This window comes from Elephas maximus, chromosome 2 (genome assembly GCF_024166365.1).
Source record: "Elephas maximus indicus isolate mEleMax1 chromosome 2, mEleMax1 primary haplotype, whole genome shotgun sequence".
NCBI lineage: Eukaryota > Metazoa > Chordata > Mammalia > Proboscidea > Elephantidae > Elephas > Elephas maximus.
In genome coordinates this window covers 165,819,255-165,831,420 of record NC_064820.1, presented here as the reverse complement: position 1 = coordinate 165,831,420, position 12,166 = coordinate 165,819,255, and the positions used below count along the sequence as shown (strand labels likewise).

At 48.1% G+C, this 12,166-nt stretch overlaps 1 protein-coding gene across 8 annotated transcripts in view; it reads right to left on the bottom strand.

Moving 5' to 3' along the window:
- Positions 1-12,166, bottom strand: part of NDST1 (N-deacetylase and N-sulfotransferase 1) — a 173,150-nt gene that overhangs the window by 7,004 nt on the left and 153,980 nt on the right. The gene's annotated exons all lie outside the window — the stretch shown is intronic.

Genomic DNA, 12,166 nt, shown 5'->3' with positions numbered 1-12,166 from the left:
GCCTCAGCAGCCTTAGGCCATCGACCTCCCTGCCTGCCCAGCCTGTTCTGACCTTTCCTCCTTCCTCCCCTCCATTCCTGTCCACCTCCAGGGCAGAGGGGCTAGTGTTGGACGGGCATGATATGAAGCTGGGGGAGAGGAGAAAGACTCTGGGAACATCAGGAAAGCATCCTTTGGCAAGAGGTAGCGTTGGGGGGCTGGGACTCCCCCAAGAGCTCCTCAAGCTGGGCAAACCAGGTGGTCTCTGGAGAAACAAGTATCAGCCAGACCTCAGTTCAGCCTGAAGAGAGCTGGGTAACTTTGGACTAGTCTCTTCATCTCACTGAATCTCAGTTTTCTTCTTTGTAAAATGGAGACTCAGTCACTCATTTATTCGTTCATTCAACACGTATTCTCTGACTGCCTGCTAAGTGCCATCTGCTATTCTAAGCACTGGCAGCACACAGTGAACAAAAGAAAAAGAAACCCTGCCCACAAGGAGCTCACGTTAGGTGGGTGGGCAGACAATAAGTAAATACGAATGTCAGTGGAAAAAGAATAAGCAGGAATGGGGACTAGGGAGTGCTATGTATCACTAAGAGTAGATGATGGTATTAAGATGGGAAACCTTGACAGCTGTCTGTCTGTGTTTGGCATATGTACCTGAAATTTGCAATTGTGTTAAATTCTCACACGCAATTTTAAAACACACAAAATCAACATTAAGTGGCAAGTTCAAGAACATAGCCCTGCAAGCCCCTAGAGATATATTTCTTAGAGTGATGTTCTGATTATTCAACTGTTCACCATTTTAGAACCCTCACGTTCCACTGTGAACGTGTCTATCACTCTGGGATTATTTTTTGTAATCCTGTATATAAAATAGGAGCCCTGGTGGCGCAGTGGTTAAGCAGTTCCATGAAGATTACAGCCTTGGCGCTCCTTGTAAATTCTGTGGGGCAGGTCTACTCTGTCCTACAGGGTCGCTATGAGTTGGAATTGACTCGACAGCAATGGGTTTTAGCTTGGTGTCTAAAATATAGGCCCCTGGGTAGTGTAAACAGTTTGCTCTCAGCTACTAATTGAAAGGTTGGCGGGTTGAATCCACCCAGTGGTGTGGCGAAAGAAGGGCCTGGCAATTTACTTCTGAAAGATTACAGCCAAGAAAACCCTGTGGAGCGCAGTTCTACTCTGAAGCACATGGGGTCGCCATGAGTCGGAATCCATTCGATGGCAGTGGGTTTGGTTTTTTGGTTAATATAAAATATGATTCCACAATCAGCATTATTTCTTTGAGAACATCTTTTTCCAAATTCATTAAATCGATAAATAGTCTTCTCAGTGTGAAACGCTTGATGCACAATGAGTACTGGGGATAAGAATAATACTGACATCATATGGTTGTTGTGAGGCCCAGGCTCTGCCACGCTCTCTGTGACCTTGGCCACGTCCCTCCGCACCTGGGCTTCAGTGACCTCCAACTGCACAATCACAGAGCTGGGTTCAGGGTCTCCAAGGACTCTTTCCTAATTGCCTGTTGAACTTGGCCCCCAGGACAGTGGTGGACCTGAGCCTGTTACAAATGGACTCACCTAATCCAGCCTGCTCATAAAATCAGCCAAGTCCCCTGCAAGTCACATCTATTTCTGCCCTGCTTGGTTTATAAATATGTGGGCTATGGAACCAGCTTCAACAGAACTGGAGAGACTGAAGTCATGGTTATAAATACTGGGGTCGGTGTGCAGGCTGCAGGCAGGGCCAAGGCCAGACTGGAAAATCACAATCTGGGGGTCTCGTGGGAAACCCTAGTGGTGTAGTGGTTAAGGGAAACCCTGGTGGCATAGTGGTTAAGTGCTACTACGGCTGCTAACCAAGAGGTCAGCAGTTCAAATCCACCATACGCTCCTTGGAAATCCTGTGGGGGCAATTCTACTCTGTCCTGTAGAGTCACTATGAGTTGGAATCCACTTGACAGCAATGGGTTTGGTTTTGGTTTTGGGGGTCCTGTATCCAGTCCAGTCTCCTCCTGGACACACAAGAAAACTGAGATTCAGAGACGGGAAGGGGCTTGCTCAAGACCACACAGTCAGCGCGGGTCAGAGCTAGGCCTGGCTCCAGTGGAAGCTACTCTTCACTGCCACCCAGTGCCCACACTCACAAGTGCCCCTTTGCCCTGCCCTGAGGGATCAAGCTGGGCTAGCCCAGTGTCTTAGTCATCTAATGCTGCTATAATAGAAACACAAGTGGATGGCTTTAACAAACAGAAATTTCTCTCACAGTCTAGGAGGCTAGTTAAGTCTGAATTCAGGGTGCCAGTACCAGAGGAAGGCTTCCTTTCTCTGTTGGCTCTAGGGGAAGATCCTTGTTATCAATCTCCCCGTAGTCTAGGACCTTCTCAGCTCAGGGACCCCGGGTCCAAAGGACACCCTCTGCTCCCAGCACTTCTTTCTTGGTAGCATGAGGTCCCTCTCCTTTTTGCCTGATTCTCTCTTTTATATCTCAAAAGAGATTGACTCAAGATACTGCCTAATCCCGTAGATTGAGTCCTGCCTCATTAACATAACTGTCTCTAGTCCTGCCCATTAACATCATACCAAAAAAACCAAACCTGTTGAGTCAATTCCGACTTATAGTGACCTTATAGGACAGAGGAGAACTGCCCCATAGAGTTTCCAGGGAGCGCCTGGTGGATTTGAACTGCTGACCTTTATGGTTAGCAGCTGTAGCTCTTAACTACTACGCCGCCAGGGTTTCCATCACAGAGGTTAGGATTTATAACACATAGGATAATTACATCAGATCACAAAATGGTAAACAACCACACAATACTGGGAATCACGGCCTAGCCAAGTTGACACACATTTTTGGGGGGACACAAGTCAATCCATAACACCCAGTTTGAACAACAGCATGCTATTCTGTATTAAAACTTATAAGCTTCTACTGATAGCCTACTGCTTTTCATCTATTGTATATCTGTTGGGGTTCTCAAAAATTTCATTTAGGGAAAGGTTCTAACTGAAAATTTAGAAAGTTGCTACCCATATGTACCTCCCACTCACTGGGACCTGTCATCACCATGCAGAGCAGCCCAGTGGTGAGCTGGAGCTGGCCCCTGTAACTCAAGAGCTCATTGTGCCCATCTCTTCCCAACTCCGCATTCAGGGACTTCACTCCGGTAGAGCTTGAAATCTGCCGTGGTAGAAGTATTTACACCACAGACATTGGCAGCTCTTACTTTACACATTAGGGCTTTTATTCCCTAGAGAGCTTGTTGTTAACCATCTACCAGCATGCCCCTGGTTAAGGCCATGGCTAGCGTACCCCCTTCAAAGCCCACTTCCTGGCTGCTGAACTCAGGTCAGTTACTTTATCTCCATGAGCCTCCATTTTCCTATCTGTAAAGTAGGAATCATAACCACACTATGTCATACCATTACTGTGAAGATTAAATGAGCTCATGTCCCTGATGGCTTAGCACAACGGTTCCCAGTCTTGTCTGCATATTACAATCACTTGAAGATCTTTTAAAAATGCCAAAAACCCAGGTCACAACCCAGACCAATTATAGATCGCAGCCTCTGGGGGTAGGTCTCAGGCATCATTATTTTTTGAAGCTTCTCACATGATTCCAGTGTGCAGCAAGTTTGGAATCTGCATGTCGCCTGCCTCTTCGCAAGCACTTGGCAAACACTGTCCAGGGACCACAGAGGGCTGAGAGGGAGGAGTGCAGACCCCTCATCCCTGCTCCATTTTTTAGTTCATGGGGTTCCATGAGAAAAATTATATTTAAAAAGAGTTTGTTTTTTTATTGTTTTTTATTTCTGCTTAAAGGCTAACCTAGCCTAAAGCAGGCAGGATGTGCTGCTTCCAGGAACCAGAGAAGGAGGGGCTTTTATGCCCTCCCTGCCAGATACGGCTGGATGTCCCACACACTCCAGAACAGATGGGCCTTAGGCTTAGAAACCCTAAACAGGCCTCAATTCATGTGGTACCCAGCTGGCCAGCCGGTGAGACAGAGAGGCCTCAGCCCTGGCCCCTCCCTCCCCTCCTAGAGCTGGCTGGTCTCAACCTACAGGCCAAGGGTGCAGGAAGCTTGACTCAGCCTGGGAGTCTTCAGGATGCTGGCTGGGAGGACTCAGATTAAGAACAGAGACATCAGTGCACAGTTTATGCCAAAGGCTTGGAGCCTCAACCCAGCTTTTCCCTGAACCAATAATAACAACAGCCAATGATAAAAATAGTAATAGTGGCTGATATTTATTAGATTCTTCCTATGCCCAGGATATACCACAGGAAGCACCTTGAAAGGCATACGTTGTCCAGTATGGTAGCCACTAGCCACATGTGCTACTGAGCACTTGAAATGTGGTGAATTTGAATTGAGATGTGCTGTAAATAAAGAATACATACTAGATTTCAAAAACTTAGTAGCAAAAAAAAAAAAAGGTAAAATACCTCAATAAGAACTTTCTTACATTTATTACATGTTAAACCAGTTGCCATCAAGTTGACTCCAACTCATGGTGACCCCATGTGTCTCAGAGTAGAACTGTGCTCCACAGGGTTTTCAATGGATGACTTTTCAGAAGTAGACAACCAGGCCTTTCTTCCAAGGTGCCTCTGGGTAGACTCCAACTTCCAACCTTTCAGTTAGCAGCCAAGTGTGTTACCTGTTTGTACCACCTATGGTCTCCATTACATGTTAACATCACACTCTATTGCCTTGGTGGTTCAATGGTAGAATTCTTACATTTCATGTGGGAGCCCCAGGTTCAACCGAGGGCCAACGCACCTCATGCGCAGTCACCACCCGTCTGTCAGTGGAAGCCTGTGTGTTGCTCTGATGGTAAATAGGTTTCAGTGGAACTTCCAGACCAAGATGGATTAGGAAGAAAGGCCTGGCAAGCTACTTCTAAAAATCAGTCAATGAAAGCCCTATGGATCACAATGGTCCATTCCCCAACCACCCATCGGGATGAGGAAGGACCAGGCAGTATTTTCTTTCATTGTGCTGGGGTCACCATGAGTCGGAGTCCAACTCAACAGCAGCTAACAACAATGACAAAATATTACTATTTTGAGTTAAATAAATGTATTATTAAAATTAATTTCATCTTTTTTTTAAATGTGGCTACTGGAAATTTTTTAATTACATATGTGCTTACATTGTTTCTATGGTTAGGAGGATATGCTGTCTAGTGCCAGACTCCCAGGCTTCAAATTATATTCTGCAACTTCTCAGCGTGAAACCTTGAGCAAGTTATATAACTCTCTGTGCCTCAGTTTCCTCCTCTGTAAAACAAAGATAATAATAGTACCTACCTCCCGTGACTGTGGTGTGAATTTAAAACTACTCAATAAATATCAACTATCATGGGACCATTTGGCACTGGGCTAAGTGATTTCCTTGAATTATCTCATGCTTCAATAGGTGCTGAGCTCCCTGTCACTAGAGGGAGTCCAAAAATAGAATGGGGGGGCCGTTGGAGTGTTTTTTTGAAGATGGCTTCCAGCACTAACACTACCTAATGCTGCTGTCTGCCCCTGCTTGGTGTTCTACACTAATTTTCCTTTCCCCATCATGCCCTTCTTGCTCTTCCCAAATTTTAATTCAACCCGACTGAATATAACAAACACCTGTAGGTGCCACTGGGGACCAGTATCATGGCTTATGCCTTCAAGGAGTCTAGCGTGGGCAGAAGGGCATGAGACAGGGGCTTGCATATTTATAATACAAGGTGGGAGGTAACAAGGGTTGTGATGAGTTCCTTAACCTCTCTGAACCTCAATTTCCCCATCCATAAAATGGGGCCAATGATAGCACTGCCTCTCAGGTATTATTGTGAGGATTAATGAGATGGTGCAAGAGAAGCACTTGGCGCTGTGTCAGGCACATGGATGGACCCAGGAAGCATTGGTCGTTATTCTAGTTCTGTTAGGGCCTGGCACAGCTTCAGTTTTGCTCACCATTCATTCATTGAGCAAGTGTTTTGGGACACATACCGTAAGCCAGGGCTGTTCCGGGAGCCGGGAGTACAGCGGTGACAAGGCACACTCCTGGACTTGGAAGTGGGCAGGTGGGACAGGAAAGACAGGCAATAAACTAGTGGGTGAATAAATAAGCCAGACGATTTCAGAAAATGCAAGTGCTTTGAAGGGTGGCAGGGTGGGAAGAAGCTGTCACCTCTTACCCTAGTGTGGTGGTCATCACCTCCCAGGATCTACTGTAATGCCTAGCACCTAGGAGGTGCTCAGAAGGAGCAGTGATGACTCAGTGGTAGAATTCTCGCCTGCCATCCAAGAGACCCAGGTTTGATCCCTGGTCAGTGCACTTCATGCATAGCCAGCGCCCGTTTGTCAGTGGAGGCCTGGGTGTTGTCATAATGCTGAACAGGTTTTGGCAAAGCTTCCAGACTAAGATGGACTAGGAAGAAAGGCCTGGCAATCTACTTCTGAAAATCAACCAATGAAAGCCCTATGGATCACAATGGTCCAATCCACAACTGATCAGAGGGATGGCACAGGACTAGCATTGTTTTATTCCATTGTGCACGGGGTCATCATGAGTCGGAGGCCGACTCAAACAGCAGCTAAAAACAACAACGACAGCAACAGAAGGTGCTCAATAAATGCATGTCGAACAGATCTCAAAAGAGGAACACTGGGGGTTGTGGAAAAGATTGGACTGATTCTGCCTGGAAGTTTCTCTGATTGGGGAACTCTGACTATGTGTTGACCAAAGACCTGAAAATTGGGGAAGTAGGCTCCCTGGGTTGGAGACCTGGGTTCAAGCTAGAGTTACCATCTGCCATATCCTACAAGCCCACCAACTTCAGGCAAGCCTTTCTCCTCATTTGCCTTGGCTTACCCCTCCATAAAGGGAGAAGGGAGCACAAGATGCTCACAAAGTGTTTTCCGACTCTGCTAAGTATGTGGATTTACCATGTCCAAGAAACTGTGCCCTGGCCCTGGTGGGCAGTAGGGTGGGGGTGGGGAGTTAAACCATGCAACATGCAGAGAGGAGCTGGGGGACATTTCTGGGTCTCCCCAGAGGATCCCTCATCCTCATCGCCATCTGTTGGAAGAGCCAGGAGCCAGGAGCCACTGATTCAAATATCGAGTCTGGAGGGACTAAAGCCTCCATCTGGTTCTTAAGTCCCCTTGTGCTTGGGCCCCCAGTCTCAGCCATCCATATATTCCCAGTGTCAGGGTCTCACTTCCTCCAGAGGCAGCTCAGTCCATCTTTCGCACACCCTTTCTATGGAGGCGAACTCTCCCTCATGGTATCTCTCCCCCTCCCCATTGATCTTACTCCCTCCCTCTGAGGATACACAGAACAAGTCTATTCCTTTTATTCTATTCCTGCCCTCAAGTTAAACCTCACCAGTTTTTTCAGCTCTTCCACACAGGTGGCACTTTTGAGACCCCTCTCCATCCTGTTTACCCTCCTCTTTCCTCAGGCCAATCTGTCAGTTTCTCAGAGGTGAATTGATCACAACATTCCAGAAAAACCAGACCAGCCCAGAAAGCAGCAAGTCCATCACTTCCCTCATTCTGGACGTTATACCTTTATTAATGCAACCTAAGATCTGATTAGCTTTTAAAATTTTTCTTTCAACAACTACATCCCTGCTGGCTTTTGTTATGCTTGTGGTTCACAAAGACATCACTGTACAACTGGTAGTTTTATGCCACATCCTGTACCTGTGCAGTTGGCATTTTAAGCCCAACAGAGGAACTAATATGTACTTTAGTTTGGCCCCTTGTTGGCAAGAACTCTCAGTAAGTGATGGAGCCAGGACTGGAGCCTATCAAAAGAAGCCGATACTCCCCCTTCTTCCCTCCCACAAGGAATGAAATAAAATCGTGGAAGAGAAACATGTTTTGTCAACAGTAAAACAAAGCTATCATTAAGGAAGCTCAGGACACACTTGTTGAGGCAATGGTTGGATGGGCAAACAAATGTGAGAGTGTGAGATGTTGGACAGGAAGGTGTGGGAGATAGAATGGTACGGTCTCAGGGGCTGTGGGTAGGTTGGGTGCTGGAAGAGGGCAGGAGAAGATGCTGGAAGAGGAGGCAGAAAGTGCTGAACCTAATTTTGCAGGCCATCAGGTTCTCATTCTCCTCTCCACCGAAAACTTGGCTCAACACACACTAGATACCCCAGCCCTGCTCTTTTTACTCTGTGTGACCATGGACAGGTCACTTCCCCTCCCTGAGCCCAAGAAAGGGCAAAATCATGTTGCTCTTCACTCACTATGTTAATAGTTGGGGTAAAAATGCCGATCCCAGTGCCGGGCCCAGAGCCAGACCTAATGTCCTCAGAGGCAGTAGTGGTTAGCCAGTGGGCTCTGTGCTCTGGCAGCCTGCTTTGGAGTAGCCACTGAACACACTGTGTGACCTTCGGCAAGTTACTTAACTGCTCTGAGACTCAGTGTCTCCATCTGCAAAATGGGTCTAGGAATATTGCCACTTCATAGGGTTGTTGTGAGGATTAAACAAGTTAATATAAGTAAAAGGCTTAGAATAGAGCCTGGCAAGTGGTAAGTACTCAGTACATTCTAGATGTTGTTATTACTACTGCAATGAGGAGTTGGGCTACAGTAAGTTGATGGGACAGAGGGCAAGGAGGAGGTTGAGCTAGAAGGAGCTACGGAAACTCCGCAGCCCAGCGTCTGCCCTCTGGCTCTGAGTCTCCCGGTTGTATGTCTGTGTATCTGTGTGTATGCATATTTTGTTTGTGTGTGTGTGTCTCTAGTTGTCTTGGTGTATGTGTGTGTATCTGCATGTCTGTCTATATCTATGTGTGTATGTATGTCTGTGTGTATGTGTGTGCCCGCCTGTGTCTCTGTGTGTGTATGTGTGTTTGTGTAAGTCAGTCTGTGTGTGTCTGGGGTGTGTGTCTCTGCATGTATGTGTGTGTGTGCGCACGTGTGGTGGGGATTGTCTGCAGAGCTGCTGGGAGTGGCCCAGAGGTGGCTTAGCCAGACCAAACAACCCCAGCGAGCTTCAGCTCCAGGCATTTCTCCTGACTCTGTTTGCTTTCTTCCTTTCCTTTCCGGTTTCCCCTTAACCCATTCCTGCTTCCAGCAGAACTGGAAGGGAGACCCTGCCTGGGTAGGTACCAGGGCCCTCCTATTCCCCTCTTACCACCTTCTCGCCTCTACCCCGCTGGTCCCTGTGTCTTTGCCACATTCCCCTCTTTGAGCCCCAGTTTCTCCAGTTTTCTCGTTTCCCTAAAGGTCCTTCAGGAACAAAAGCACCCTCACTACTCCTGCTGTGGACAGTAACGAAGAGTACCCAGCCAGCACCTGGGTAACCTGAGGCACAGCAGTCCTCCAGGAGGGGTTCTGTGAGTGTCCATGGGTAAGACTGGAACCCAGCCCTTGGGGGAGAACCCCTCCTGGGCCTCCCTACACCTCTGGCTGCCTGGCCTTACTACCTACAAAGGCTGTAGCCCTTTCTGGAGAGCAGAGGAGCTGCTTGAGGGGAGCTACTTGAAGGACAAAGGCCCAGGTCAGACCTCAGGCCACCAGGTTCCCACTCAGCTAGAGCAGTGTTTATGTGCCAGGAGCTTTAGGTTGGCTTATTTAATCCACAAGCAGCTTTATGAGGTAGTTGCCTTCATTACCTCAATGTTACAGATGAAGAAACTGAGGCTCAGAGGGGTTAAGTAATCCACTTGAAGTTACACAGTTAGTGGGGGCAGGGCCAGGACTGAAACCCAGGCCCTAGAAAAGGGCTGCTACTCTTCCATCACTCGGTGTCTCTGTTCTCCCTTATGTAAAGTGACAATGACATCCCTCTGTAAGTTAGCAATTGATCTTACTCCCTCCCTCTGACAGATCCAATACCTTTGAGCTACTACTTATTAAGTGCCAGATGCAGCATGTGCCAGGATTTTTGTACCCTTCCCATGACTCTTGGTGACAACCCATTTTACAGATCAGCAAAGTAGAGCTGAGAGAGACACAGTGACCCGGCAAGGTCCCACAGCAACAGCAGGAGCAGAGCGCAGGTTCTCCTGACTTCTGTTCTTCATTTTCCCTTTTCCTAACCCAACAGCAAACTTCAGCTTTCCTTTGCCCAAAGTTAATATTATCACCAGTAGACACTGGTGTGACTCTATAGATTGACTGCTTTGCCGCCATGTTCACGCTCTGACTCTAGCAAACCCGGGAAAGAGAAGTCAAGGTGAAATCTCAGGATATGGAGTGCCCAGGGCATCCTCGTTGATGGGTAAGAAAAGCTTAACTGGAATTTCTGCCTCCATCTGAACCCATTGCTTAGCCCACCAAGGGGTGACATGTGATTATGCAGACAGTTCCATTTTCTAAATGAGAATATTTCTTTGGCGATAAGTTGCTCTTTAAGCACACGTCCTGTCCACTGAGCAGTGCCACCTCCCACACCCTGGTCAAGCAGATCTCTCCATAATGGTGCTCATAACGCTGCACAGGGCTTCATGAACAGGTCTCTGTTAGCTCTTGGCCTTGGGTGTAGCTGCCTGTGGCTTCAGTGGAACCCTCAAGGCCACTGAGGGTATGTGAGGATGTGATAAGTTCTGCAAGCAAGAAATGTGCCGGACCCTGGTCAGCTGCTTTCCCAGGGTGTGAAGCACTGACCAGACCACAGGGGAACCTGAGCCTAAGGAGTGTGGACGAGTCTGTGTGGCCCATCCCTGCTCTGGGGTGCCAGGTTCCAAAGTTCACAGAGTCCTGGTCCTGGAGAAGGCACCCTTCTGGAAGCCCCTAGAACCCCTTACAAGTAGACAGATGCGGATTCACCCTATGGCAGAGCCAGAGTATTGCTTTAGCCTCACTGAGGACAATGTCTTTGGGAGCACTGAGGACACTGAGGCCCAGAAAAGGCAAGGAACTTGCCCAGGGTCACAGAGCAAGTTCATGACAGCGCTGGGATGGACACAGCCCTGGTCCCCTTCCTCTGCACCTGCTGCCTCCCCAAGAAGGGCCATGAGTTCATCCCCACCCAAGGATGCTGTCCACAGCCTTGAGCCAAAATTTGGCACCCTCTGCCCATTGCAGGATGAGACAAAAAATGACAGTCCTGGGAGTTCCACTTCCTGCAGCAGAGCAGGGTCTCACTTGCTAAGCAAGTTGAAGATAAGATAAATCACCAGTGAAGATTCATGTATAAACAGTCACCACTGTGAATAATAATAGCAGCAAGCCGAGCAGGAATGGGGAATGGAGGGCACACAATACTGGCCCAGCCTGGAGAAGTGATCTAGAGACTCTGCCAAGGGAACCCCCACACCCCTCCACCCTTCCAGTGCACCCCTCCTGGGCCGTTCCTGGGCTGGCAGATAAAATGCAGCCAAGTGGCCAGGGAGCTGGGCTGAATGGCAGGAAAAACCAAGGCCGGGGTGACCCCTCGCCTGCCTGCCCAGTGGCCCCGGGGATTCAAAGCAAGTCTGGAGCTGGACAAAGCACTTGAAATTGTCAGTCAGGGAACAATCTCTTTCCCAAACTCCCTGCCTTTGACCTTTGGCACCCAGCCTCCTCCTGGGAAGGGCTACTCTTTTCCCCAGCTCCGCCCATCTCATCCTCTGCTCCTTCCCATACACCACACACACACACACACACACACACACCATACACATCACACATACCACACACACCACACATATGTACACACACATATCACACACACACCACTCACAAATCACACCCACCACACACACTTCACACACACCACACCCATGCGCACACATCACACACATGCACACACACACTCGCATACTACACACACACGCACACACATATCACACACACACCACACACTGCATGCACACCATACACACATTATGCACACACCATACACACATCGTACACACATCAACACCACACACAAATCACACACATCACAAACACCACACACATAACACATACTGCATACACACAACACACACATCATATACCCCACACACAAAGACTAAAGCGGCACCTAGACTTGTCGTTCTGTCATCACAGAGTTACAGCGCTGCTAATCTGTGGCGCCAAAAGGCAGTCCACGTGACAGACCACATCTTCGCATCCCAGACGGCTGGAATCAACACTCTTACGAGTATTTAAAACGGTAGAAGCATAAAGAGAGTATGTTGCCATCTGGACAGGACCCCAGGGAACTTCTACTGGTCCCTAATCTTTATTCATCTGAGTA